Source organism: Giraffa tippelskirchi, chromosome 1 (assembly GCF_054371585.1).
Source record: "Giraffa tippelskirchi isolate mGirTip1 chromosome 1, T2T-mGirTip1v1.2.pri, whole genome shotgun sequence".
Lineage (NCBI taxonomy): Eukaryota > Metazoa > Chordata > Mammalia > Artiodactyla > Giraffidae > Giraffa > Giraffa tippelskirchi.
The window spans coordinates 211263182-211289315 of NC_137275.1; the positions used below are offsets into that span (position 1 = coordinate 211263182).

At 43.6% G+C, this 26134-nt stretch overlaps 1 protein-coding gene and 1 pseudogene across 11 annotated transcripts in view; one reads left to right on the forward strand and one right to left on the reverse strand.

Annotated features, from left to right (window-relative positions):
* Nucleotides 1-26134, forward strand: part of ZNF462 (zinc finger protein 462) — a 178972-nt gene that overhangs the window by 23426 nt on the left and 129412 nt on the right. For 4 of the 11 annotated variants that reach the window (XM_081525497.1, XM_081525512.1, XM_081525526.1 and 1 more), the window contains exon 1: nucleotides 7562-8630. The exons of 1 other annotated variant lie outside the window; for it this stretch is intronic. The gene's annotated coding sequence lies outside the window, so the exon portion shown is untranslated. Of the gene's footprint in view, nucleotides 1-5853; nucleotides 6021-7561; nucleotides 8631-9265; nucleotides 9311-22277; nucleotides 22404-26134 lie in introns of those variants that run through there. 6 more of the 11 variants (XM_081525478.1, XM_081525515.1, XM_081525545.1 and 3 more) reach the window with 4 other exon arrangements.
* On the reverse strand, nucleotides 5251-6227 carry LOC145516535 (uncharacterized; annotated as a pseudogene).

Sequence of the window (26134 nt, forward strand, 5' to 3'; positions counted from 1 at the left end):
TTGCAGTACAAGGGACTCTTAAGAGTCTTCTCCAACACCACAGTTCAAAAGCATCAATTCTTTGGCGCTCAGCTTTCTTTATAGTGCAGCTCTCACATCCATACATGACCACTGGAAAAACCATAGCCTTGACTAGATGGACCTTTGTTGGCAAAGTAACGTCTCTGCTTTTTAATATGCTGTCTAGGTTGGTCACAACTTTCCTTCCAAGGAGTAAGCGTCTTTTAATTTCATGGGTGAAGTCACCATCTGTAGTGATTTTGGAGCCCAGAAAGATAGTCAGCCACTGTTTCCACTGTTTCCCCATCTATCTGCCATGAAGTGCTGGGACTGGATGCCATGATCTTAGTTTTCTGAATGTTGAGCTTTAAGCCAACTTTTTCACTCTCCTCTTTCACTTCATCAAGAGGCTCTTTAGTTCTTCACTTTCTGCCATAAGGGTGATGTCATCTGCATATCTGAGGTTATTGATATTTCTCCTGGCAATCTTGATTCCAGCTTCTGTTTCTTCCAGCCCAGCGTATCTCATGATGTACTATGCATATAAGTTAAATAAGCAGGGTGACAGTATATAGCCTTGACGTACTCCTTTTCCTATTTGGAACCAGTCTGTTGTTCCATGTCCAGTTCTAACTGTTGCTTCCTGACTTGCATACAGGTTTCTCAGGAGGCAGGTCAGGTGGTCTGGTATGCCCATCTCTTTCAGAATTTTCCACAGTTTATTGTGATCCAAACAGTCAAAGGCTTTGGCATAGTCAATAAAGCAGAAATAGATGTTTTTCTGGAACTCTCTCGCTTTTTCGATGATCCAGCAGATGTTGGCAATATGATTTCTGGTTCCTCTGCCTTTTCTAAAACCAGCTTGAACATATGTAAGTTCACGGTTCACGTATTGCTGAAGCCTGGCTTGGAGAATTTTGAGCATTACTTTACTAGCGTGTGAGATGAGTGCAATTGTGCAGTAGTTTGAGCATTCTTTGGCATTGCCATTCTTTGGGATTGGAATGAAAACTGACCTTTTCCAGTCCTGTGGCCACTGCTGAGTTTTCCAGATTTGCTGGCATATTGAGTGCAGCACTTTCATAGCATCATCATCTTTCAGGATTTGAAATAGCTCAACTGGAATTCCATCACCTCCACTAGCTTTGTTTGTAGTGATGCTTCCTCAGGCTCACATGACTTCACATTCCAGGATGTCTGGCTCCAGGTGAGTGATCACACCATCGTGATTATCTGGGTCGTAAAGGTCTTTTTTGTACAGTTCTTCTGTGTATTCTTGCCACCTCTTCTTAATATCTTCTGCTTCTGTTAGGTCCCTACCATTTCTGTCCTTTATTGAGCCCATCTTTGCATGAAATGTTCCCTTGGTATCTCTAATTTTCTTGAAGAGATCTCTAGTCTTTCCCACTCTATTGTTTTCTTCTATTTCTTTGCATTGATCACTGAGAAAGGCTTTCTTATCTCTCCTTGCTATTCTTTGGAACTCTGCATTCAAATAGGTATATCTTTCCTTTTCTCCTTTGCTTTTCGCTTCCTTTCTTTTTACAGCTATTTGTAGAAAGTGAAGAAAACCACTAGACCATTCAGGTATGACTTAAATCAAATCCCTTTTGACTCTACAGTGGAAGTGAGAAATAGATTTAAGGAACTCTGCATTCAAATAGGTATATCTTTCCTTTTCTCCTTTGCTTTTCGCTTCCTTTCTTTTTACAGCTATTTGTAGAAAGTGAAGAAAACCACTAGACCATTCGGGTATGACTTAAATCAAATCCCTTTTGACTCTACAGTGGAAGTGAGAAATAGATTTAAGGGACTAGATCTGATAGACAGAATGCCTGATGAACTATGGACGAAGGTTTGTGACATTGTACGGGAGGCAGGAATCAAGACCATCCCCAAGAAAAAGAAATGCAAAAAAAAAGCAATACCATAGTATGTATATGTATATATACACACATATATATGTATATATGGTTTGTATATTACAGAACTTATAGAGATCATTTAGAAGTTCTACATTTTCTAAAATTCTTATAAGTCAATTTACTATTGCCATCCTTTCAAGGTGATTTCTGAGTGTATGTCTTATGAAAAAATATTCAGTGATCTTAATTTTATATCTAGGTTTTTAACATAGTATGAGGCCATTTTTCTGTTTAATTACAAAATCTTCATAAATAATTTTAAGCTGCTTAATATGTCATAGTGAGGATTTATTGACTAACGATTCCTCTTCTCTTAGTCACAAGTTACTCTCAATTGTTTATTTTACCTCTATCATTTTACATTTTTGACTGTTTCCTTAGGGTAGGTTCTAAGAGGTGGAATTAAGGGAACAAAAAGTGTGAACATTTTAAGACTTTAAGTATGTATTGTTAAATTGCACTAAAAAGCCTTGTGCTAATGTTTAACTCCTCTGAGAATGTATAATGTAAAGGCTTACTTTGGGGTTATACTAGAGACCACTAGACCATACAACCTTTTTCTTATTTTTTAAATTATAAAAATGATTCCTGTTTGTACACCAAAAAGTAATTCAAACACTTTCTTTTACACCTTTCTCATTCCTTACCATTAAGAGTTTGGCAGGTATATTTTCAGGCTAATTTTTTAATCCAAAATCTTTTTTTCTTTATTCTAGTTTTAATAATAAATTTCTTTTGATGTGTATTGAAAACTTACATATAAATAGCCCATCAGATCTGTGATTTCAAGGGTATTATTATTTTTGATGGCGATAAGATTTTTTTAAAGTTTATTTAAAAATAATATATGTTAAATAAATAACAGTACAAATAGTATGGAAGCATGTCAAAACAAAAGAAAGAAAGAAATCAGAATGATAACTTTTAAGAAGCTGTGTTCCTGACTGGGTTACATACCTTCTCTGAGCTTCAGTTTGAGTGTGAGTGGTAGGAATCTGGAAATACTGGTGTGTCTGCTGGATGTGATGCCTCAAAAAATGGCCAGTCTTTCAGCTATGTCTTTTTCTTATGAATTTCGGTTAATACAATCATAGATGGTCTAACACAGCTCCTTCTTCCTAAAAAGATCTTCTGTAGTTAGAATTTCATGTTAAATTTTAAGTTAAGGGAAGACATTGGCTTTAAAATAAAATCCCCAAATTTTAACAGAATATTACTGCCTAATAACTCTGTAGTATAAACAAAACTGTTTAATGTTTCCTTATTGGCCAATGTCCTGTATTGTTTTCAAGTGAGTAAAAGTCTAAAGTTCTGTATAAGTCCACATAATGGGATTTTAAAGCCAACGGTTCCTGAAGAACATCATGCATTTAGACTTTGACTTATTGTCTCTTATTCATCTTTGTACCGCTCGTATTCAGCTGAGTATGATGAACAAATGCTAAACAAATATTCAATTGTTGATGCGTATTCCACTGAATGTTCCATACTACAGAACCTAGTTTAGTAGAACGGTAAATTTAACTTCTACCATTTGGGGAAAAGACTTAGAAAAAAGAAAAATTAGAACATTGGTATTGAAACATCTTTGTTATCCACAGGTATATATGCAAAGATTCATGTAGGGTAAGTTTAACATTAGTTATTGCAATTTCTCTTCCTTTGAGAGATATTCAGAATCATGAATTATCTGTGTTTGTCTTCTGCCAGTCACTTCTTGCTAGGCATGGACACCAGTCAACTAGTTACATGTGTTTAGATTTGGGTTTATGAGAAAATACTGATTTTTCTGTAAGGGATCAGAAAGATGCGTTAGCACTTCACTTATTTGATATCTGAAGTCCATAGTTATCCAATTTAAAGTCTTAAAAAAACTTTTTAAAGACTAATTTTCAACAAGAGTAAAAGATCTTGAAAATTCAAAATAAATAGCCCATTGAAAATAATAAATGCAAATAGTAAAATGACTATAGTGAATTGAATGGAAAAGTAGTTTTACATAGGGCAGGAAGGAAAATACCTCCAAGTTCAAGAGGTGTGTGGTCAAACGTTTAAAAGATGAAATATTGTTTTGCTAAAATCATCAGTTTGAACAGTTTTCCAGCTGAAATTTAGAAAGTGGGATTTATAAAGTGGAATTTTTTTTTGCATAGTTTTCAGGAAGCAGGACATTTTTTTACATGATATAATGTCAGTATTGAACCAATGACATTAAAACATTTATTCACTCTTGTTTCAGTTGAAATTCTATCTTTTTAATGGAGCTTCTGGACCAACTCTTCCTTCTTTCCATGATTCCTTCCTACAGGCGATAGACATCCCCTTTCCTTTCACAAACACTTTTCTTTGAGAGGTTTGGGTGTTTTCCTTTCCTAACCTTTAAAAACCAAAATGATTTATAGATTATCCCTATCCTGCTAGGGTTGGGCAAGGAAGTGGATCATATTTGCATGGGTCACTTTGATTATAGGACTCCACTATTTCTTAAACTAAAATTGCAAGATTTATTATTCTATTAATGCTCATAAAGGTACTCTTCTGATGAGCCATAATTTCCGTTTATGAGGAGTGTGTATGCTAGTCATCCATGATAAGGGAGAAGAAGGTCCGGGCTTCCCACATATTCCTATTTCCTGGAACATAAACAGAGTCCTGAAATACCGTATGACTCCAGGGAAATAATGGCATAGGGTACAGTAACAAAAGGCAAATTTCACGGAGTCAACATGTCCTCAGGAGACTTGCTTCACATTGTTGCCTGTGTACAAAATCTAAGCTTTTCCATTTTAATTAGGAATTTTAGAAATTAACCCTCCTGGTGGAGGAGAGAGCCCACCAATGAGGCTTATATTATCTTTGTGAATATTCTTAGGGAATGAAATAGCAGGAGGTGTGAACTTTCTCCAGTTTATCTTAATGGTCTGCTAATGGCAAAGCATAATTACAGTTACTTAAGCGCCAAGTCTGTCAAGGTTTTCACTAAAATCTTCAGCTTCAACACTTTACTTGAGTGACCTAGCTTTTATTTATCCAAATAACTTTATCATTTGAAAGAAAACCGCCCCCAATAAAAACCAGCAGGCAACAAAAAAGCACATTCCCCCACCATGTTTATTTCTTTCATGTTACTTTCTTTCGATTATTTTTAGGTGGATAGTTCAGGCACTCGTGACTTCAAAAAATGTCGAAAAATTTGTGTATGGTGTCATGAATTGAATTTTTAGCCTTCTCACATTCAAAACCCAGGGCTATGCGGGAGTTTTCCAGTAGCTTGCTGCACGGCTTTGGGAAGTCAGTTTGCTTCTGAACCAGAAGATGGGTCTTCTCAGGAGTATTCTGTATTTGGAATGGAAACTGAGCCATTATCCCTTTCGCCCAAAGCGCCCATTTGAGAAGCCCGAAAGCCACCTATCTCTCCATCGGTCTCTGGATCTCCTCGCTGCCTTTGTCCCTTCTAGACGTGGAGGGTTGGAGAGGAGGTTCAGTTTCCAAGGATTGGAGCGTTTGAAGGGCGGGGCCATCTCCAAGTCCATCTCCCCTTTTTGTCCTCTTCTCCTGGGACGGGAGGGAGGAGCCAGGTCCCCCAGCGGCCGGTTCGGGAGCTATCTCGGTCGCTCGAGGTGAGTCTGAAAGGGCGGCAGCCCGTTTAATTGCAGCGCAGGTTAATTTCTTGAGTTCACCGCAGTCGGTCCGCCAGCCGCTTCCCCGGTCTTTGCCAAGTGGGTTTATGAGGTCTGAGGCGTGTTGGGGCGCGCTCACGTTCTCGCGAAAGGCTCCTCCCCAGGGCTCATTCCCCGACTGCTGGAAGCTCTTTGGTGCCCCAGGAGCCCTGCGTTTCCCCTGACCTCGTCGCTTCCTCCTCTCTCCGCACCGCCGGGTTCCCCGCGCCCCTGCCCCCCTGACCCCAGGGAAGGGCGGCCCCCATCTTAGGACTTCCGACCCAAGCCATCCCAGAAGGTACCTTCACGTCGATGAAGATTTTATCACAGCCTCCAAAACCCGACAGTGATAGGAGCTTTCAACCCGAAATACGATTGTTATTTTCCCGGTGCAGAGCTTGACAGAAAAAGTCAGCTTTTTATTAAAGACAAAGAGGTAAATTATCAGCCGGGGCAGTGGAGGGACGATGGAGACCTGGCGCGCTTCCTCTCGGTGCCACGAGGAATTTACGGGGGAGCGGCGGCCAGCGCTCAGACATCCCTGGGGTCCTGTGGGGGAGGAGCTCGGGGCAGAAGGACTTCCCCAGGTCCCTCCAGCACCTGGAAGGGGGAGTCCTCCAAGTCGGTACAAAGCCAGGGTCATTTCCGTCCTGCCGAGTCTTACCGTCCTCCTCGCTCCTTTCTCGGATTCCCGTTTCCCTTTCGCCTCAGAGCTTTTCTCCTCCAGGTTTTCCTCTCCCTCCTTTTTCTCTTCCCTCTCCCTCCCCCCTCCTTTCTTCTCCACCGCACGCGTAGAGTGTCAGTTATTTATTTATTTATCACCCCCGCCATCAACACCCTTTTAGGGCTCCCAAGATTTTCAGTGTGAGTGGGAGGAGAAAAGGGCAGGAAGTGTTGACTGGAAGGGGTTGAAATCGTGCCTCTGGGTGAGAGATTCTGCCCCGGAATAAACGATTGGGGAAAAGCTGGGGAAAGGAGTCAGATCTGTTTATAAAACCCCGCTATCTGGTGGGAACCAACTCCGCGCGCGTCTCCTCCTCCCCTTTATTGTATGGGTTTGTGGGGATGTCTGCCCGGACTGCTGTTGGGGGTGGGTGGGGTGGGGGGAGGTAGTGAGTATTACAGAGGACAATCTCGCCTTGGATCCTCTACACCGCGCCTTCTCCACCGGATGCGCGCTCCCCAATGCAAAGGAATCCAGCAACATCCCCCGATTCAGACGCGGACAAAAGAAACTTTAATTAAGGTCTCTGCCCCGCGCGCTGCGTGTTTCTCTCTCTCTCGAGACTGTTGATGTCCAACTCGAGGATGCGAGAAATAGAAATGGTACAAGCAGCCCATGCCCTTGAACTTCAATTGCTTCTGACTTGCTGTATTGATTTTTTTATACTGTAGGCACCACCTCCCTCCCCCTCCCCCCATCAAATGAAAGCCTTAGGAGACATTGGACTTAGAGAGGAGGGTAAACGCACTCCTTTGCAAAATAAATAGTTCAGAACGATTTGTGGGAAATTACACCAAATAAAAATTCAAGGTGTGAAAGCTCCATCTTGGTTCTCTTGTCTTCAACACCATGACACCTTATCATTAGGAGCTCTGATTGTTACTTTCTCAGCCTTTAGATGATCAGCCAGAAAGTGCAAACAACGCCGGGCTGGAGGGTGTAAAGTTATTTAAGTAGGCTTTTCCCCCCCTTTTGGTGCGCCGTCAAAACACTTTACAAGTTAGGAAAAGAAAGTGGTGGTTCCGAGGCTCAGAATGATGGGTTCTTTCGTTCCCCCGCCCCCCCCATATCAGAAAAGAAATAAAATGCACAGTGAGTCTTTATTTCGGAGGAGAAGACTTCAAAATACGTGCCAGTAATGGACAATTTGAGCTTTTCACTGGAGATACTCACACCGCAAGCTGGAAAGGGATTAAAAAGCCCCACGTGGTTGATCAGGGTTTAGACTTGCAACCTCTAGTTCCCCGTGTATGTTCTTTTGCAAAGATTGGCCTCTAGATGGATGCGTGTGAGGGACTCGCTGGGGCCAAGGCTCGGCGCCTCGGGCAGGGCTGATGGTGGGAGCGCTATGAGCGGCAGGGCAGGGTCCTCACTGGGGGCTTCCTCTGCCGGCCGGGGCGGCCGGGTGCCTCCGGGACGCGAGCGCGCACGCCTCAGTCCGGCCGCCGCGCTCCTCGCACCGCCTTCTCCGCAGGTCTTTATTCATCTCATCTGCCTCTTCCCCTTCTCCTCCTCCTCTGCCTCCTTCTCCTCCTCTTCCTCCTCCTCCTCCACCACCTCCTCCTCCGCCGCCGCCGCCACCGCCTCCTCTTGCATCTCACTGGCCTGGCTCTGTGTTGCTCTGAGTGACAAAGACAATGTCCCAGCCTTAACTTTGCAACCACCTTGCCTCCTTCTGGGGTTCAGCGAGGGGGAGGGGGGACAGCAGCCGCAGCCTCAGCATCTCCTCCACCTTCTCCTTCTGCTCTTCTCCAGCTCTTGGATAATTCTTCCCGTTCCCCCCCACCTCCAGCCCTTTCCTCATTTCTTTCTTTCTTTCTTTCTTTTTTCTTCTTCTCTCCCGCACGTTGTTGTTGTTATTAGAAAGGCTTCGCGCACCCCCTGGTGCTCCGGCGTTTTGTGTGGCAGAAGATTGTCTGCCTTCTCTCTTTCTGTCTTGCTTTCTCTCTCCCTCTGGTTGCTCATTATTCAGAGAGAGACACAGAGGGAGGGAGAGAGAGAGAGAGCGCGCGAGGGAAAGGGAGAGGAGAGAGAAGAGGAGAGAGAGAGGGAGAGAGTGAGAGGGAGAGGGAGGGAGGGAGAGAGAGGGAGAGAGAGAGAGACGGATATCTCAGGTCATCTGCAGCTGCAGCGAGTCTGAGGAGCCGAGGAAGGCAGGGAAGATGGCGATCCTCCATTGCTGAGACCCGGCAGAAGCACATGAGACTCCCAAACAACTTCCACAACAATAACCCGAGCAGGAAGAGGAGAAAGAGAAAGAGGATAAGGAGGCGGTGGGGCTGGAGAACCCGAAACACCTCCCGGCGCCGGGACGCTTCTTCTGTAAGTTACTGCAATTAACCAGCACCTCGGGGTGGTCCGAGTGCTGCGGGGAGGAGAGCGCGGGGTGGTGGAGGCACAAACGCGCTCATTCATTCGGCCGAGGAGGGTTGGTGGAGCCGGGAGGAGAGGAAGTCCCCTGCATGGACTGGCTGTTGGGAGAGGAGAAGAAGCGAGAGAGAAGAGGGGGAGGAGGAGGAGGAGGAGGGAGAGAGAGCTGGAGGGGGAGGAGGAAGAGGAGGAGGAGGAGAAGCGAGGGAGGAAGAGGAGGAGAAGGTGGTGGTGGTGGCAGTGGAGGTGGCTGTGCTTTTCCTGCTGGCTGCTCCTTCTGCTGGGGGGCGGGGGGGAGCGGAGCGCTGTGGCTTAATTAATTTCGTGTAGTTCTAGGGAGAGAAGAGAAAATGAAAGATGAGTGAGAAGAGAGCCGGAGGCTTAGGACGGATGCTCCGGGTGTGGGGACAGGAGTAGGGACAGAGAGGGGGGCGGAGGGCGGGAGTCGAGGAGACCTGAGCCGAGAGAGCCAGAGGGAGCGAGCGAGGGGCAGAGGAGGGAGCGCTCCCGGCCGCCCCGACCTGAGCGGGTTGACCTCTTTCTTTCTGTCCCTCTCCTTCTTTCCCCCTCTGTCTGCCTGTCCCCAGCCCGATGGCAAAGCCGTGCGGATTGGCACCCCCCCTCTTCCTCAGGTATTTGGCTCTCTCTCTCTCTCTCTCCCCGAAGTTGGGATGCGGGGTCGGGATGTGTCGGGGGGTGGCGGCGGCGGTGGTGAGCAGAGAGGCGAGGAGCGGGGGGCGCCGGCCGGGTGGCGGGGCGGTGGGAGGGGGGGCGCAGGTTCAGGAGCCGCTGAGGAGCTGTCTCCAGGCTGGGGGTTCAGAAGCGTCTGGTGGAGGAGACAACGGTTTCTGGAGAGGAGAAGCCATTACACACGCTTGGCTCTCCTCTGAGGAAGGGAGAAAGGACCCCCAGGCAGAGGCCCGGGGGTCGCCTGACTCCTGGTGCAGTTCCCAGGGGTCTGCCCTCCTTCTAGGCGCGAGGGGAAGCCGCAGCCGCCCCCCATTGGAGCAGCCCCTCTCTTTCCCTTTCTTTATCTCCCTGTCCTCCATTTGCAAGCTGTCTGCTTTGGTTCCAGTCCAGACTCCAAAACACAAAGCTTCTTCTCACGTTCATTCTCCAGGCTTTTCACCATTCCTGGAGGAACCCTCATTTTCTTTTCATTGTAGCTTCTAACCTACAGAGAGGGAGGGAGGCTGCCTGGAGTTCCTTTTATATTCCTCCCCTACTTAAAAAAAAAAAAAAAAAGTTTCATTTTTAAGCACGCGTCTGGGATGGGAAAAGACCAACCAGTTGGGGCTTTCTCCCAGGGCTCCCGGGGGCTGTGTCTGAGTGTCTGTGTTGGCTGTTTGGTTTGCTTTGGTTTTGTTTCTGGAGGTGGCTTGCAGGATTTTTGAGGAAGTAACTAGTTTGGTTGAGAGCTGGGAACTGAGTCAGGTAAGCCCGTGTCATGTTGTAACTCCACCAGAAAATGGAGGAGAGCGGGTTTCCAGGAGACAAAGCTCAGAAGTGTTTATAAAATTATGGATGTCTCCATTTTGAAGCTCTGTTGGTGATGGCTGGAAGAGGAGGCTTGCCTGCCTTCTCCTTCTCCCTTTCTAGGGGGCGAATCTTGTGGTGGTTCCTCACTATCTGTTCATTATGCAAGGAAATGAGGGGCTTGGAAGGGCTTCTCAGAAATTTCTCCCACCCAAGGAGTACTTTCACAAGTTATGGAGGCATTTGTTTCCATTTTAAAGTAAACTTTTGGAATTTTTTTCTCTCCTTTTGAGTGGACCTGTAGGGTTTTGACTTCCTTTGGGAAAGGCAAGGCAAAAAACCTTAAACATTTTTCCACTGAGGTCCTTCACAGAACTTTTAAGCTGCTCCAGGTCTCCTGCAAGTCACCAGGAAATGTGATTTCCTCCTTGTGAAGATGGTGGTGGCCCTGAGCTGAGATTTTTGGAGTTCTGGGGCTTGATTATCATCATGTTTTGATGCACTGCAAGACTTTATTGTCTGGTTGGGGTTGATTTCTGCAAAACAACAGCAGCAACAGCAAATCTTGCAAGATCTCAGAGGAACTCTTTAAGACTGGCTGACACCAGTTTCTGGAAGGTCTACATTTCTTTTCAGGATGCTCCATTTGTGTATTAGGCCTTCTTTTAGTTCCTTTGTTTTCCCTCTTCCCTTCCATTCTGCTGTTTGTTTGTTTTTTTCCCTTTTCTGTGTTCTCAAGTACTGTAAGTCTTCAGGAATATCAGATGTCTTCTTAACAATGTCACTATGGAAACAAAATTTTAAAATATTATGTCAGTTGAGAAAACCTTCTGTCCAGGTAGCTTCACCTTTCTAATTGGGAGGAATTTATTAGTCTTAGAGGAAGACATTTTGTAAGGATGATTTGAAGAAAGGACCCAAATCTACCCAGTCCACACACAAACTGATTGGAGTTCTTCACGGATTGGTTCTAGAAAATGTATGAAATCAATCCCAGTAAAGAACTAAATCCTGAAATGCTTGAGGAATTTATAAAAGCCAACCATGAAGATGTTGCTTTTCCATTAGGTAAGGTAGCCATCTTGAGGATGAGGGAAGATGTTGGAAGAATTTTAGATGGACTCTTGAAGATAGGTGAGGAATGCTCCACAGTGGAATGGAGGAGATTCAGAACCAGTTAATTTATTGTAAGGAGGCTGATTGGACCTTGTTTTCAACTAAGGAGGAATATAGAAAGGTACCAGCTTCAACAGAAATAAGGAACACATTGGTGAGCGACTTATACCAGATTTTTTCTGGCTTTGCTTTCTCATTATATGTCAGATTTGTGGGTGTGTATAAAGTTCTTTATGTCTACAGTATTTTTGTGCAGATCAAGGTGGTTTTAGATTCCAGATGTAATTATATTCTGTTGAGTGACTGAGAGCAGTGTCATTCAGTAAATGCACCGTGCTGTATATGACAACATCACATTTTTTGAACCAAACTGTTGTGTCATTCATTGAGGGTTATTGTTCTTCTGAGAGGTGTGAAAGGAGAGGAGAAATACATGGTTCTTTAGCTGATAATTGTCCATGGTCAATGAAGTAAAAACCCTGCTTTTGCAGACATAGATGTATGGTTTTCAGGATTCTCAGTTGATGTGTATACTCATTTAAAAATACTTCTCTTCAGAGCTCTGTTTCTTTATTAAAAACCTAGGGCTCTCCAAGAGCACTTAAAAAAAAATCTTACTTGCAATCATACCTTTAATTACTCATGTTTGAACGTTATTTTTGATATAACTTTTGCTCTTAAGTAGAATGTCATTAATGTTATATTTAAATTTGCTAATGTATATATGTATATATATGCATGCTACATGTTCAAACTCAGAAGTTCAAATGCGATGGGATAAAAGGAGTTATTTGGGGAAGTAATTACCAGATAATTTTGCACCTAATTAACCATATATGTTTATGTAAACATAAATAAATTATTTGTTGATCTTGAAGCAAACTTCTATGATATCTTTGTTGTTGTTGATGCCAGGACAACCGGTTAATTACTTCTCTCAGTGGGGGGAAGAAACTGACAAACTGGTTGCCAGTCTAACAGTTTGACTCATATTTTTTACTTTGTGACCAAATATTTTGGTGTTTTTGTATGTAGACAGCCTTAGAGCTGAGCTTTTCTGGAGGGAAAAAAATTAGGTATCTAAGAGGCATTTTGGAGTTTACGAATGTGTTCCAGCCTGAGACTCATCCATCTCGGATGCTCATCACCAAGAGAAGCACCATTATATTCAAGACATGGTTTCTTGCTTTTTTCTAGATATGTGCATTTGAAATGGGACAGTTACTTTGGATAAACCATCATGAAAGAAATAAAGTGTCCAATGGAACCTTCTCATTTGATGTTAAAACTCAGAGATCCTTTTTTTGAGACACCAAGTTGATAAGGCTTGGTAGGCAAGCTTTTGCCTAATTTGCTCTGATATAATCACAGAGAGAAATCATTCTGGAGACTGTGTGAACTGTGATGTACCCTGCCATAAAAAATATTCTTGTTGGGTCGTCGGATTCCATAATCTTTCTCCTATTCGATTTATGTCCACTTAATTCATTGATCACATTCTCCCAGGACTTGGTTTTTTCCCTTAATCTTTGGAATTGGAGATAACTTTTAGATGAAAACATTATATATATATATATACACACACATATATGTGTGTATATGTATATTCTTTTTTTCTAACAAGTCTTTTGTAAGACAATGGGGGAAAAAGAAATCCAACTCTACTAGTGGACTTTAAAGTATGTGTGGTAGTTTTCCTGAAAGGAAAGAATGGTAAAGTTGCCTTGGGAAAGAGTCCCGTTTTCTGTGTGATGGAGTTTAATAAGGTCTAGTCTGTCTTGGATTCCTTCCTAGTGTTGAGATTTCTTGGTTAAGGTAACCTTACTTATCTTCTTTGGTATGTGTCTTTATCAGTCTGCCTCTTGGGACAGAACATTGACAAACCTGCATTGAGTGTTTCGAGTTGACTGCTAGGAAACAAGCTATTTCTCAATGTCATACTCATAAATTAGGAAATAATAATGAACTCAAATTACAAAGGATCTGACATGGGTGGGTGATTGGTATATGGAAACTAAGGAAATTCAGAGGAAGTGGGGGGGAAATATTTCCAGTGTCTACTGCTAAAATCTAGTGAACTGACAAAAAAGTCATTATCCATGAGTGTGTGTGTGTGAAAGCAAGTATCTTGTGAAGTTCACATACTTAGGAAGTTGGTGGCTTTGAGAGAAACATTAGGTGGGTGTTGGTGACCTGTTAATTGATTATGAGAAAACAGAGAGGAAAGTAGATAATGTTAGAAGAAAATTCCTCTTTTTGTGTGATATGCCAAGACATCTGGCAGATGTTATGTTGGACCCTAAGGAATGGACAGTTTAATTTTAGCGCTAGCAAGGAAATGGGAAGTTCTAAGCTCTTTTAATAGCACAAGTCTTAGTTTGGGGAAGGTTGCTTAAAAAAAGAAAGGAAAAGAGGCATTTATTGTAAGATAAAGGAAGGCTGGGGAACATGGGGATTAAACTGAGATTTTGGGGGTGGTGGACAAGTGCATTATTTCCCAAGTAGAAATTAACACTAAAAATCATGTCAAGGCTGACTGCTTGATATCACCCTAAACAATGCATATGAAGTCAGAACTTCTCATTGAGTTGCTTTGTGCCTTAGAGAGATGTCTCCTTCACCTCTGCCCCTCCCCGGGCATTGTAAGGAGGAGGAAACTGGCACAGAGACCTTGCACAGGTCAGAAAGTTCATTTGTACCAGAGCCAGGCCTAGAACTCAGGTCTGTTGACTCCCACCCCAGTGCCCTTTCTACTGCCTGTAAGTGTAGCAGTTTGTGAAACACCGGCTCTCCTCTCCAGAGTGCAAGGCTGTCTCAGAAACCCTGAAACCATAGGCTAGTGGGGCAGGAGTATTGATTTTTGTTTAGTTGGTCTAGCATGTTGGGGAGCCTGGGGCTGAGCGTGGTCATTCACAGGAGTAGTACGCTCCAGAGGCCTGTTTTGTCTGTGGGACTTGTAGCTCTTGGGTTTGAAGCTGTGCTTTTCTTCTGATTGTCCTCCTCCCTGCACTTCTGTCATCCAGGGATGAGGAGTCCTTTTCAAATGCCCTTCTTTGGAAGTTTGTCTGGGTCTATTGCAACTTCCCGAAGTGCCCACAATTGGACTCTGAGGATCTGTTTTGCAACCTGGTACAGATTTCAACTGGCTTCTTGCAGAGATGCCATTTTGTAATACTGATGAATGGCCAAGAGAGTGAAATCCGGTCTTTAGCGATGACTGGTGGCTTCCCAGTGTTCCAGACTCATCTGAAAATGTGTCCTCCATGGATCTTATCGAGACCCAGTTCTCTCCTGCAGACCTGTGACTAGCTATTTCCCATGCCCCAGTAGACACGATGTCTTCCTTAAAATGCTGTTTGAAAGGCACGTACCACATTTAACCACGAGAGAGGGACGGGATAGTACTTGAAGGGTGATCGTGGGTTTCCATTCCCCATTCCACTTGGACAAGTGAGAGTAACTTTGTAAAGAAGAAGAGGGATGTTTGGAAGTTTCCACGTTTTCTAAGCTTCTTCCAAACGAAAGCATAAATTCTTAATCCAGGAGGCAGTCTGGAGAAGGTAGGGCTGTATGTGGACTTCTGGCAGAAACACAGTTAACGCTATAAACAGTTGGACCTCAGTGTGGCACTCCTCCAGATGAGTTGACTGTCGAAAATAAAATGTTCCAGAAGAACTGGGAGAACAGGAAAGAAGTTAAAACAGCATGGTTTGCATGCCAGTACTGAAGGAAGAAAAAAAGTGTGGGGTTGGATGGAGGGGGGGGATTGGAGAGAAGATAATTCTAAGTGGAACTGTCTCTGGGATTTATAAAAGGAGAAGACGTTTCCAAGTGAGGGGAAAAGGCATTTTTATGAATTTAGGTTGCATTGACAGTTTATTAGGAAGCTCTTTGGAATCTTTTGTCCCCTTGAACTTTGTATCGGGAGAACTGCACACACTGGGAATCTGGATTTACGTTTTCTGCTCTGAAATGCTGTTGTCAAATATATCTACTTTCTAAGGGATCCTGTCCTTAGCAGTTGACCCACGCCTAGGATTTGTAGCCTTGGGATGTGTGGCTCCAACACCAGGTTAGAGTTTTCAGGGCTTGGAAGGACAAGAGGTAGAGTAGTTTGGAGTGAGAGGTTCTCCTTATGTTCACCTGCAAAAGCATTGTGTTTTTTAATTCTGGTGAGCAGATGACTTGGTGTCTTCAAAGCATTCTTGCCTAATTCGTAGCTGGAGACAGTTTTTTTCTTCTTGAGTTATTCTTGGAGAGAAGGTTTCTTTTTGTGCCAGGTCATGGGTATTTTGGTATTGATTTCCTTGCTTTCATGTATTTGCTTGTGTAGTTCACTGCTTGTTGCTTCTGAATATTAAGAAAGCGCTTCTGTCAGGTCTGACCACAGCTTATCCCCCCAACTTCATTCAGAGAGCAGAGCCTGCTCCAGAGGGAAACAGGAAGATGAGGGGAGGGAGGGTACTTATTTGTCAAAAAAAAAAAAAAATCCTTGAAGGCTTCTTAATTCAAAAAGTGACTTGCCAGGCTTTCTAGTAGGTTTTTCACCAAGACCGAGCAAGGAAAGATGAGGAACATTCCACTAGCAAACCCATGGGTCCTGCTGAAAATGTTTTAGGATCACTTAGTGGGAAATGGAAGCATTTGTCTAAGATGAGGAGGCCAAGACTTACCTTTGGATGGAGATTGGTTTGAACACAAAAGGAGCTGGAAGCCCAGGCAAGACAACTGTGTCAGAGGTAATTAAGCCCAGGATCTGTGGAGAGGCTTAGCTGCCACAGAGCCCAGCTGGGGAAGGCCAAACTCCCTCCCTAAGCCCTCGTCTGGCCAGTTGAACCAGAACACTAGCTAAAGCCTTCGTATTTTGGAATTCTTCTCTTCCCCGTTCAGATTTTAAGACTGGGAAAGTCTTCAGTTTTGCTGCCCGTCAGCTGAGTGCTTTTCTCTTGAACTGGGAAATACCAGAGGCTGGGTGGGGGAGGGGTGGTGGCGAACTTCTCTGAGGGAACATTCTCCCCTTTTAACGTGACAAATGTGCCTCTAACGTTGTACTTATTAGTCAGACAATAATTGTGCGGTGGCACAATGTGGGATACTTGAAAGATGTTTGCTGCACAAAGGTTCCCATACTCACCTGCAGATTAAGAAATGGGTTTCTAAACCATCTCATTTCTCTTGCTAATGAAAAGCTTTGGAAAGCACCTGTGAATCAGAACTCCAGCTGCTTTCATGGTAGGGGAAGTTAGGCCTTGAAAGGATACACGGATTAGCCCGTCAGAAAAGCAAACAGTGGCATCAGCACAAGTAGAAAATAGACAGGGTTGTTAAGCTAACAGAAAAGTAGGCTAAAGCATTGCCATAATTACGTGGTGGAAATTTTCTGGGGAGGAGAAACTGCTTGGATAAGAGGAGAAGAAGGAGAAGAGAGGTGGGAGAATGATTGACAAGTCAGAGGAGAGAGGGCCGTCCTCTGGGAAGAGCCTACAGGAAGAAAGGCATTGCTTTTAAGAAAACAATAAAGCAAGTGGAAAAAGACCTTGTAATTTGGTACCTGTTGCACGTGAAATATGAAGACCAGGGCTCAGATCCACATTCTTTGGTCAGGCCTTATTGTAAAAAAATAGAATTGGTCTTGGGAGACAGTTTATGTGACTTTGGGGTTAAAAATACGGTGTTGCTGGTAAAGGACAGATGGAAGGTTGATGGAGCTGGTTAAGTAGATGTTGGTGGAGATTTTCCTGGAAAAGGAGCGAAGTAGAGAATAGAGCACAGCAGAAAGTAGCTGCATTATTAATGGGCAGAACATGCGATAGTCCTCGCTGAGGTTATCCACAGAGCTTCTCTACCTGTATTCTGGGTGTTAGAAGTGAGGCACAAGGAAGTGCTTATTTCAGAGGGGAAACGCCTGGGGCATGATGGCTACCTGAGTCCAGCTTGGGATTAAGCTGTTTGCTGGAGCCAGGCATCACAGGCTGGTCTGTCAATCCAATCCTGGCATTTTAATGTCCAAAATAAGGCCACCATGGTCCAGAATGTTCAGCTCTTCTAATCCTTAATTACATCATCCTCTGTGTTATGACCAGTAAGCCAAGCATCAGATCACCCAACCCAGACTGTACCCGATCTGGGGGTCCTCCCTGTGGGGTAAAAATTGAACACTGAGTTATAGGCTGAAGATGGCCAAAATGTAGATACCTGCTAGAGATTATGTAAAGATTTCTATAACAAAGTACTTATCACCCAGAAACTTTTCTGTTCAATGGTTTCTGTCTTAAATGGTCTTCTCTGAAGACTGTTAATTAGTATTTCATAATGATAACGGGGGAAGGGGTCTGGATGGAAGAGACCATTTTCATTTGAATGTCAGAGTTCAGCTTCAAGAACATCTGTCAGGGGGAGCAATGGGCAGGCAGTCAGGGGTTAGCAGATGCAAACTATTCTATTTAGAATATCCATTCTAAATAAACAAGGTCCTACTGTATAGGATGGGGAACTATACCCAATCTCCTGGGATAAACCATAATGGAAAAAGAATATAAAAAAAGAAAGCAAATGTGTGTATAACTGAGTCACTTTGCTCTAAGGCAGAAATTAATACAATACTATACTTCCATTGGAAAAAGAAACAAAAACAAATTTCTCCCCCTTCTGCTGTCAACTGAGTATTGTCCCTTCTAATGTTGGGCAAGAAGACCTTCCAAAAGGAGATTAAATATGATTGCTTCATCAAAAATTTCTGCCAACTTCTCTGTAGAGTGGGAATATCACATAAACCGTTAACAAAATGCTCATAGTTAATATTTAATACAAGGTAACATTTGTTTAACATTGAATATGAACCAGGGGCTGTTCGTATGGTAGAGAAGGCTGAGGTTTGGGGAAGTAAAGTAATTTACACAAGTTTCATGGAGATGTTTAATGGGGGAGCCAGGATGCACACAGGGGGACCACCTCCTGACTCTCAGCTGCTGGGAAGTGGCCTTGGTTATTACTTAGTGTGCTAATAGCTTATGTTCCTGATGGTTTATCTCTTCTAGTTGCTTATGCCAGGAGTATATCCTGGTGTTCTGGAAGGAAATCTGAGCTTAATGGAAAATTAATTGTAATATATTAGTTGATATGAGAGATATAACTTATTGTAATAGCTTGACAAAGTGTGTTTAACTAAAGAGTGCCCTCTCTTTGTTCTTCTGAGTTACAGAGGAGATGGTGGGGGAAAAAAAAAAAAAAACCCAAGAGACCATGTGGGTGGAAATTTAGAGAATAAATATTTAAAAATTGTACTGTATTGAACTCAGTATTATAACGTAATTATACACCTGGCTGTTTAAAAGGTGCCCCTCCCTGTTACAAGCAGAAAGATAATGCTGTGTGACATTTTTTTTTTAAGGAAGAGATGATGGTTTTTTCCCTTGTGAGGGCCCCTTTTGAAAGTCTCAGTGCCCTATGTTGGCTCTGGTTACTGGAAGCACAAGAACTGTTTTTCAAAAGCCACACCGACATATTTGAAAATTAGTTCCACTGTCTAAGAGTGATTTTTTGAAAATAGTGCCAATGCTCTTCAAAGCATGGGTGCTAGTATCCTCCAAGCCTTTAGTGATCACCATGTGCTCTATTTAGATCCTGGAGACATGATGGATGTTTTGGTTTTATTTGCCTCTCCCTGAAACATCACAGTACAGTAAGGAAGCTGTTGTTCAGGGATGACCACAAATGCCCTTAATAGAGTAACAAGCTGTACTAAGGGCCATGGAGCAGGTCCAAAAATCCCTCAGATATCTAGGACAGTAGCTTTTCTGTAGGACAGACAGTTGGGCGTTAATTGCTGAGTAGACTCTTTAACCTCCAGGCAACTCGTGGTGGTTTTCTAAAACCTTTTTAACTTTGCCATGGATCTTTTCAGGTGATCGTCTGTCCTTAGACAGACTCCGACCCAAAACCTGGCTAGGAGGATAAGCATGTGTCCTGTTTATGAAGTGTCCTAGAGGAGTCACAGAGCTACTCGTTTTTAACCTGTCATCTGTATCATTATCTACCAAACTTATCAGAACCATTGTTTTCTTAGATAAAAGCTAGTAATAGGGAAAAGCCTCAAAAACAACAACAAAAAACCCCAAACAAAAACCCAACAGATTACATAGCTGAAGAGAGTAAAATTGACCTGTACCAAAGCATGGGGTTCTCCAGGTGGAATTTCTAACATAAGAACCCCGCAAACACTCTCTTCAGCCTTCACCGTAGTGCCCAGACATCTAAGATGCTCCCTCACACCAGCCTGTCTCAAGGACCAGACCTTCAAATATTTCTTCAATTTTCCTCTTAATTCTTTGAAAGTCATCTCTCTAGGCTACCCTCTGGAGCACTGCAGAAAGTGTAGGTAAATTGAGTCAAGGTCTCTTTATGGGTGCAGTGACATCCACTTGGGAACAGGACATTGAATTTGAGAATACCCAAGAGCTAGGGAGGAGAGGGAGCTTTAGAGTGTGTTTGAGGAGGTAAATGTATAAAGTTTATGTATTTAGGGCTGGTGGAGAAATCTTCCATTATCCTGAAAAAAAAAACACAAAAAATCACTCATCTCAAGACAGATTGCATTATAATGTGAAAAAGCACATTGTATAGATCACATAAAATAGCATGTACTTAAGAGAACAGACCTGTATCCTTCCACTGGTGTGAAGTTCCCATCATGTTTTCCATCTTCTCCCATGGTCTTGCCTCTCATTAGTAATTTTGGGTGTGCTGAGCAGCAAAGTGGAATTGAAGAACAGATTTCAGCTGTCCCTGAATTTCATCCCCACCCCTTGGTTGCTTCTCATGTTTGAATCCCTCATCCAGTCTCTCTGACCAGTGGCTGTTGCTTGTTAATAGTGAATGAACATCACCCATAGGTCCTAAAATGAGCAAGTGTTAAATGTTATGTGATTATTAGGGGAAAAACAAGATAATCTAGTCAGTGGACTTAATTAGGTTGTGATTGCCCAATTGCTGGTTCATGATAATTATATTCATAACCCTGTTTCTAGACGTCAACTACAATTATCAAAATTGACCCCAGCTCAGGTAAGTGTTAGCAGTCTTCTCTGAAGCAGCTTCTGAAGGGTGAATTTCGGATGTTTCTAGTATTTTCGTCCTGGTCCTTTTCCCTTTCTTGACAACTTCCCATCATCTTTTCCCCTACTTTAGTAAAGAAGTTGGTGGCAACATCTTGTCTGTGTGCTCATGCATATATTGTATGGCTTGAACTGATGTGTACAGAAAAATAAATTCTTCAGTTTTTAAGAGTCAAATATGGCTGAAAAACATGAATAAATCAGCGCATGGGACTCTTGAAGCATAAAAAAATAAAAAACTGGCTAGATTTTTCCCTCAGGCCATGATACCTTTTCAGTAGATTTAAAGTGATTCATTTGAATAGACGTTTTATTTTGTAGGGCATAGTCTTAAAGTGAAAAATAGAGTTATCTGTGTTTAAGATGCTGCCTTATCCACATGATCATGAAAGTCTGAGGAGTATAGAGCGAGGGCTTTTAACTTTACAGGATCCTCCCCCTCCTTTTTTGCAAATTCATGACATTTGCTGCCAGTGTATTCCAGGAGAAAAAGAACATGTCATTGCTAGGGGACATCCTTTGCTGTTACGTCTTATATGAAGTCAATGATTTCTAGGAAATACAAACAACAACCTGTATCTGAAGTGGGTATGTCAGTGTGACACTAAATCGCTGGGCCAGATTGTCACTTGGCAGCCTTCCCTTTCTGACATGCAGTTTTATGGGGAAGTCATGCAATTAAAATTTGCACACTATGGCTGAACTTCATTGCATTGAACTGTCTGAAGAACAACTAGGAACTTGGCTACCATGTCTATGGGTATATGGGTGTGTGTGTGTGTGTGTATTAATACATAAATATGTGTAAGTATGTAAATATATTTTACGTAGATAGGATATTCTTTTTGGGATAAGGTGCTTATTTTTTGCTGAAGCATCAGGAATGCAAATTTCTCAGGTTTTCTGTGTGAACATGCAGTTCTTTGTGCTGGTGTCTTTGTTACGGAAAAGCTGTGTGTAGTGGGTGGAACATACTCTTTGAATCTTGCACAATCGCAGGATAAAATTTGTCTATGTTCCTTCCTAGCTGTGTGACCTTGAATAATCACTTAACTTCTCTGTTCCCGCGATTGCCTATCCAATAAAATGAGGATAATATTATGAATCTGTAGAACTGACATAAGAGCTAAAAAGTATTATGTGTGTAAAGATTCTGGTTTATAATGGGCCCTAGGAAAATGATAGTGTCTTCCTCATGGATAGAGAAGCTGAGGTAGAGGTCTGCCCTGAGGGCTTTTTCGGGTGTGAATTGTTTTGTCCTTGGTCTTAGACTCCATGTTTGGATTAATTTTGCACCATTTCTTTCTTATGTGATGAGTGGTCCTCATTGCCGTGGTCCATTCACAGGTAGACTTCCAGATTGTGAACCTCTGGTCTGGCTGGCTGTGGACCCCACCACACTCCACGTGTGCCCGTGTGCTCAGTAGGGATTTTGTAAACCACCTGAGGATGACGCCACGTCCTCTTGGAAAAGTGTACTTACTGTCTCACCTTACAGAAATATTCCCTGCAGAGTTATGGGAACAATTTTTAATCAATGTGAACTTCTTCGAGCTTTTTAGGAGAAAGGTGTCATTATTGTTCCTCTTGTTTGGCATCATTCTGGCAAAAATGATCTAAGAATACTGTATTTGTTCAGTAAGAATACTGGGCCATGCTGTCTTTTATAAATGTTGATTGCTTCTGTATGGCTTCACTCAGGTAGGTAGCTTTGAGCCAGCTGGAGGGCTGTCCTGTGGCCTTGCTTTGAGTTGCTTTGGTCCTCTCTGTGCAAATGTTTATTTTAATAGTTCATGTCCACTTCGTCTTACTTATGTCCTGTAATATCAGATGCTTAGAGATCTCAGGGGTAAGGAGGCTAATTTTAGAGTGTCTTCAGGGTAGATGATATTTCACAATGTGGAAGGGTGTTGGTAGGGCCTGACAAGGCTGACCTAACCTGGTCTGCTCCAAGTCACAAGAACATTCACTGATGGCTCCTTGGTGGCCCCGCAGTGGTGATGGTGGCAGAGATGAACATGTAAGTGGTTCTTGGGTAGGTCAGTTGTGATTCTTCACCTTTCAAAGTGGATTACCCATGGAGCCTTATGTATTTAGTTTTACATTTTGAACATTTACAGAGACATAAAGAAATGTTTAATTCTTTTAAAAAAAAAAGTTATAGTTGCTGCTTTAAAATTGTGTGCAGAGACTTTTGAGGAGGAGGGAAAAAAAATGACCATTCATTAACGTTATTTACTGGTGTTCAGATCTTTAGGATGATGGACCCCTCTCAAATGAGAGCTTTTTGGTCTCAAAGGGTGGACCCGCAAATTAAAGAAGTAGCGGTGACGCTGTGGGTGTAATCTCGGTTGTAATAATGTGGAATGCCCTCAGGAAAGTAAGAAGAAAGGAAGAAGCAGGAGGGGTTGTAACTAGGCCTTCCTGGGCTGGCACAAAAGCTCTGGGACTGGAAAGATCTTTCCATTTTCCTGGAGACCTCAGGCAGGGATAGTTTGGAGGGGTAGCGGGGGCAGTGGTGGGGGGGTTGCGGTTGGCCACCTTCCTCTGTGTCCAGTTCTTTCCAAGTTGTAAGATCCTTACTCATCTGTGACAACCAAGTTGTAGAAAAGTGATTGACTTCACTTGGGTCAGGTTCCTCATTTGCTCCTGGCCTCTAGTGTATCTTTAGAGTGGAATTCCCTCTCTGGTGAAGGCTCAGAGGCATAATGTATGTAAAATACCCAGCACCCTGCCAGGTACTCAATGGACGGCCAGCCACCTCGGCAGTTCATTTGCAGTGATCAATTACTGGCCGTCCACTGCCTCTGGCACAGATGGCTTGCTTCTTGCCATTTATCCGCTGCCTGGCTTTGCGCTCCTAGTTAGTAGTTGTGGGATGATGATAGAGCTGGAGAGAATTTAGTGTCTTCACTCTCATAAAATGTGTTTTATTGATGCTGTTATATTTAAGAACTATGTGCCCATTCATCTCTATTCATTCATCAACCATTTACTGAGGGCCCTGGGAGTACCTGGCACGCTTGCAAGAGTGCCTAGGTGGTCAAACCCGGGGGAGGTGGGATCTCTTTACCAGTTGTGTTAGCTTCTTTGTTTTGGTAATTGGAGTGATTATGATGGAGATGGCTGTCCTTAACCACATTTAACCGCACCTGAGGGTGGTGAACCCTTGGCTCGAGGCTGGATTCCTATTTAGATGTGTGTATTTCTGAATCTTTGTGTGTATGTATTTACAATATAATTTGCTAACCTTGTCGTTAATGCTGCTGGGGTGTGGAATCTGGCAGATCATTTAAATATTTACTCCAAAATATCTTGTTCTCTGTTGGTGTAAAGTCGAGTTTCCAGTTATTTTTAGGTCATTTTCATCTTAGCAACTCTGTTGGAGATGAACCAGACACACTGCTGTAAACTGTCCCCACATTTTGGTAGAATTTAATAAAGTAAAGTTGAACGGTTTGGTCCCAAGAGGCAAACAGACCATCTGGTTAGCAGAAGGGTTAGGTTGAGTATTGCATGGCTGCTGAGAGGGCCACAAAGCAGCCCTGACCGACGCACTGGTAATATGTCCAGTTGCTGAACGCATAAAGCATTGAAATGGTGCTTTCAAGTCTGCCGAGCCAGCAGTTCTGTTACCACCGCTGTGACGCAGGAGATAATTCAGCTGGGCAAGCGGCAGCATGGGGGTGGATCTACAGTACAGGATGTGTAATGTCAACATGAAGGATTGGAGCTGGCAGAAGGAAGGGAAGCACTCATTTCATGCCAGTGCAGGAAGCCTAGAGAGATGCTTCCCACCCCCCACTCCCCTTTGCATCTTGTCCTCTTCTGGAGCTTTCCTATGATGTGTTAAATGACTACCTTGTCTATGGTCCATGGCACAACTTCAGCTGATTTTCTGCCTCTTTTGGAATCTGTCAGCATAAACGGAGTGAAGCACATTCCGCACACATGTAGGGCGGGCAGAGGCAGGAGTTCGTCACACAGCCCAGGAGGAGGAGAAAGGGCTTCATGAGGCCGGAGCATCTTTGCGCTTGAGATGGAATCCCATCGTACATCCCTTTGTGCTCAGCTTTGAGACCAGCCATCCATTCAAAGGCTGCAATCATCTCGGAGCATCGTGCTGCAGCTGTAGTCAGGAGAAGGCTGCAGAATGGTTCCAGAATGATTCTGCAGAAGCTCAGCAATTACATAATTGCTATGTAACTGGAGAGAGCCATCAGGGTTGTCTAGTTCTTCTGGAAAAGAAAGCTTCTACAGTTCGAGGGGGAGATTGTTTTCCCTTGTGAAACCTGAAAGCTGATGAGCAAGTACAGCAAAGCCACCAGGCTGGAACGGGGTCCTCTCATGGGCATGAGAGGGCACGAAATGCACAAGTACACTTGGCTGGACACTCAGTGGACTTCGCAGCTGTGTTAAGGGAGAGAGAGGGGGGGTGAAGTCACTGACGCTTTGAAAAGTGGATTCTTACATCAGCTGAACTCACTTCTCGTACCTGGGATTCCCGTTTGCATGCATTTGAAGTATAGAGTATTCCAAGCTCCCTTTCCTAGGAATGGGACCGGCGGAGTTGCACTAGATCACCAAGAGCCCTCTCAGTTTCTGCTGCCTGCTCCTTGGAAGGATCTCACAGCCTCTCTTGAATGAATACTCCCAGATGCAGATCAGAAGAAGCCCTGTGAGACCTGCCTCTCATCAGCCGTTCCTAAATGCTGCAGCCCTCTTGGGTGTCAACTCCTGGTACAGCGCTCGGCAGCCTGGGGGCTGGAGCAGACCCGACAGTTTGCCTGGGAAGACCTCACAGTCAGAAATGAATTCCTTCTTTCAGTTACCTTACCACTTGTTTTCCCCTGTGGAGAAAATACTGAGGTGGAGTTGCTTAGATGTAGGCTCGAGGGTTACATTAAACCAGTCAGAAGCCCAGGCTCCAGATTTCATCAGATACATGGAGCAGTCACCTAAAATTAACCACACCTCCTAACCCAAGTGTGGGTTTCATGTTTATTTCTGCTAAGTAGCTCTAAATTTCACCAAACCTGCCTTGCTGGGGTCGGTATTGTGGGGCTGGTAGAGTGGAAAGAGTGGTTGTTGGGGGCACGTTTTTATTAATGGCAGAAGCTAGGCCTTTCATAACTATGATACTCATCTGTAGTTTTCTATTTCAGCGTGTTTATAGTTAGAACTTCAGTGTAAGGGAAAATTGGACATTGCGACTCCTTTGTGAATGAGAAGAATAGCCAGCAAGCAGTATAAGACTTGGACTTCCAACGTGGTTTAGGTCCATAGATTCCTAGACCTTTTACCTTTAGACTGCTTCTTGACTCTGTACCTGCCGGTTGAATGCTGAGGTTGACGTATGCAAAGAGTTTCTCTGAGAGGTTTGCACCCTGTGAAACGATGCTGGTGGGTTTTCAAGGAGCCAGCGTGTTGCAGCACCGAGCTTTTATTTTGTAGCAGTCTGGAAGGGTATAGGATCACCCATGGTGACCCTTGTCTGCGTCATTCCAGGCAGGCCTTGGCATGCTCCAGCAGATGAGTAAGGACGACGGCAATTGGCAGGAGGACCTGCTGAGTTCATCTTGCTTCATATCTCGGGAACTGGCCTGACCTTGTTCCATCGTCAGTGTTTGGGCACTTTGAGAAACACCGGTCCCTCTTTGAAGGGTCCTGGAGATTGTGTTGGGAGCAGTGTGCTCTCATACTGGGAAGGAACATCTGACTCTGATGCAGAGATCCAGTAGAAGGGAACCC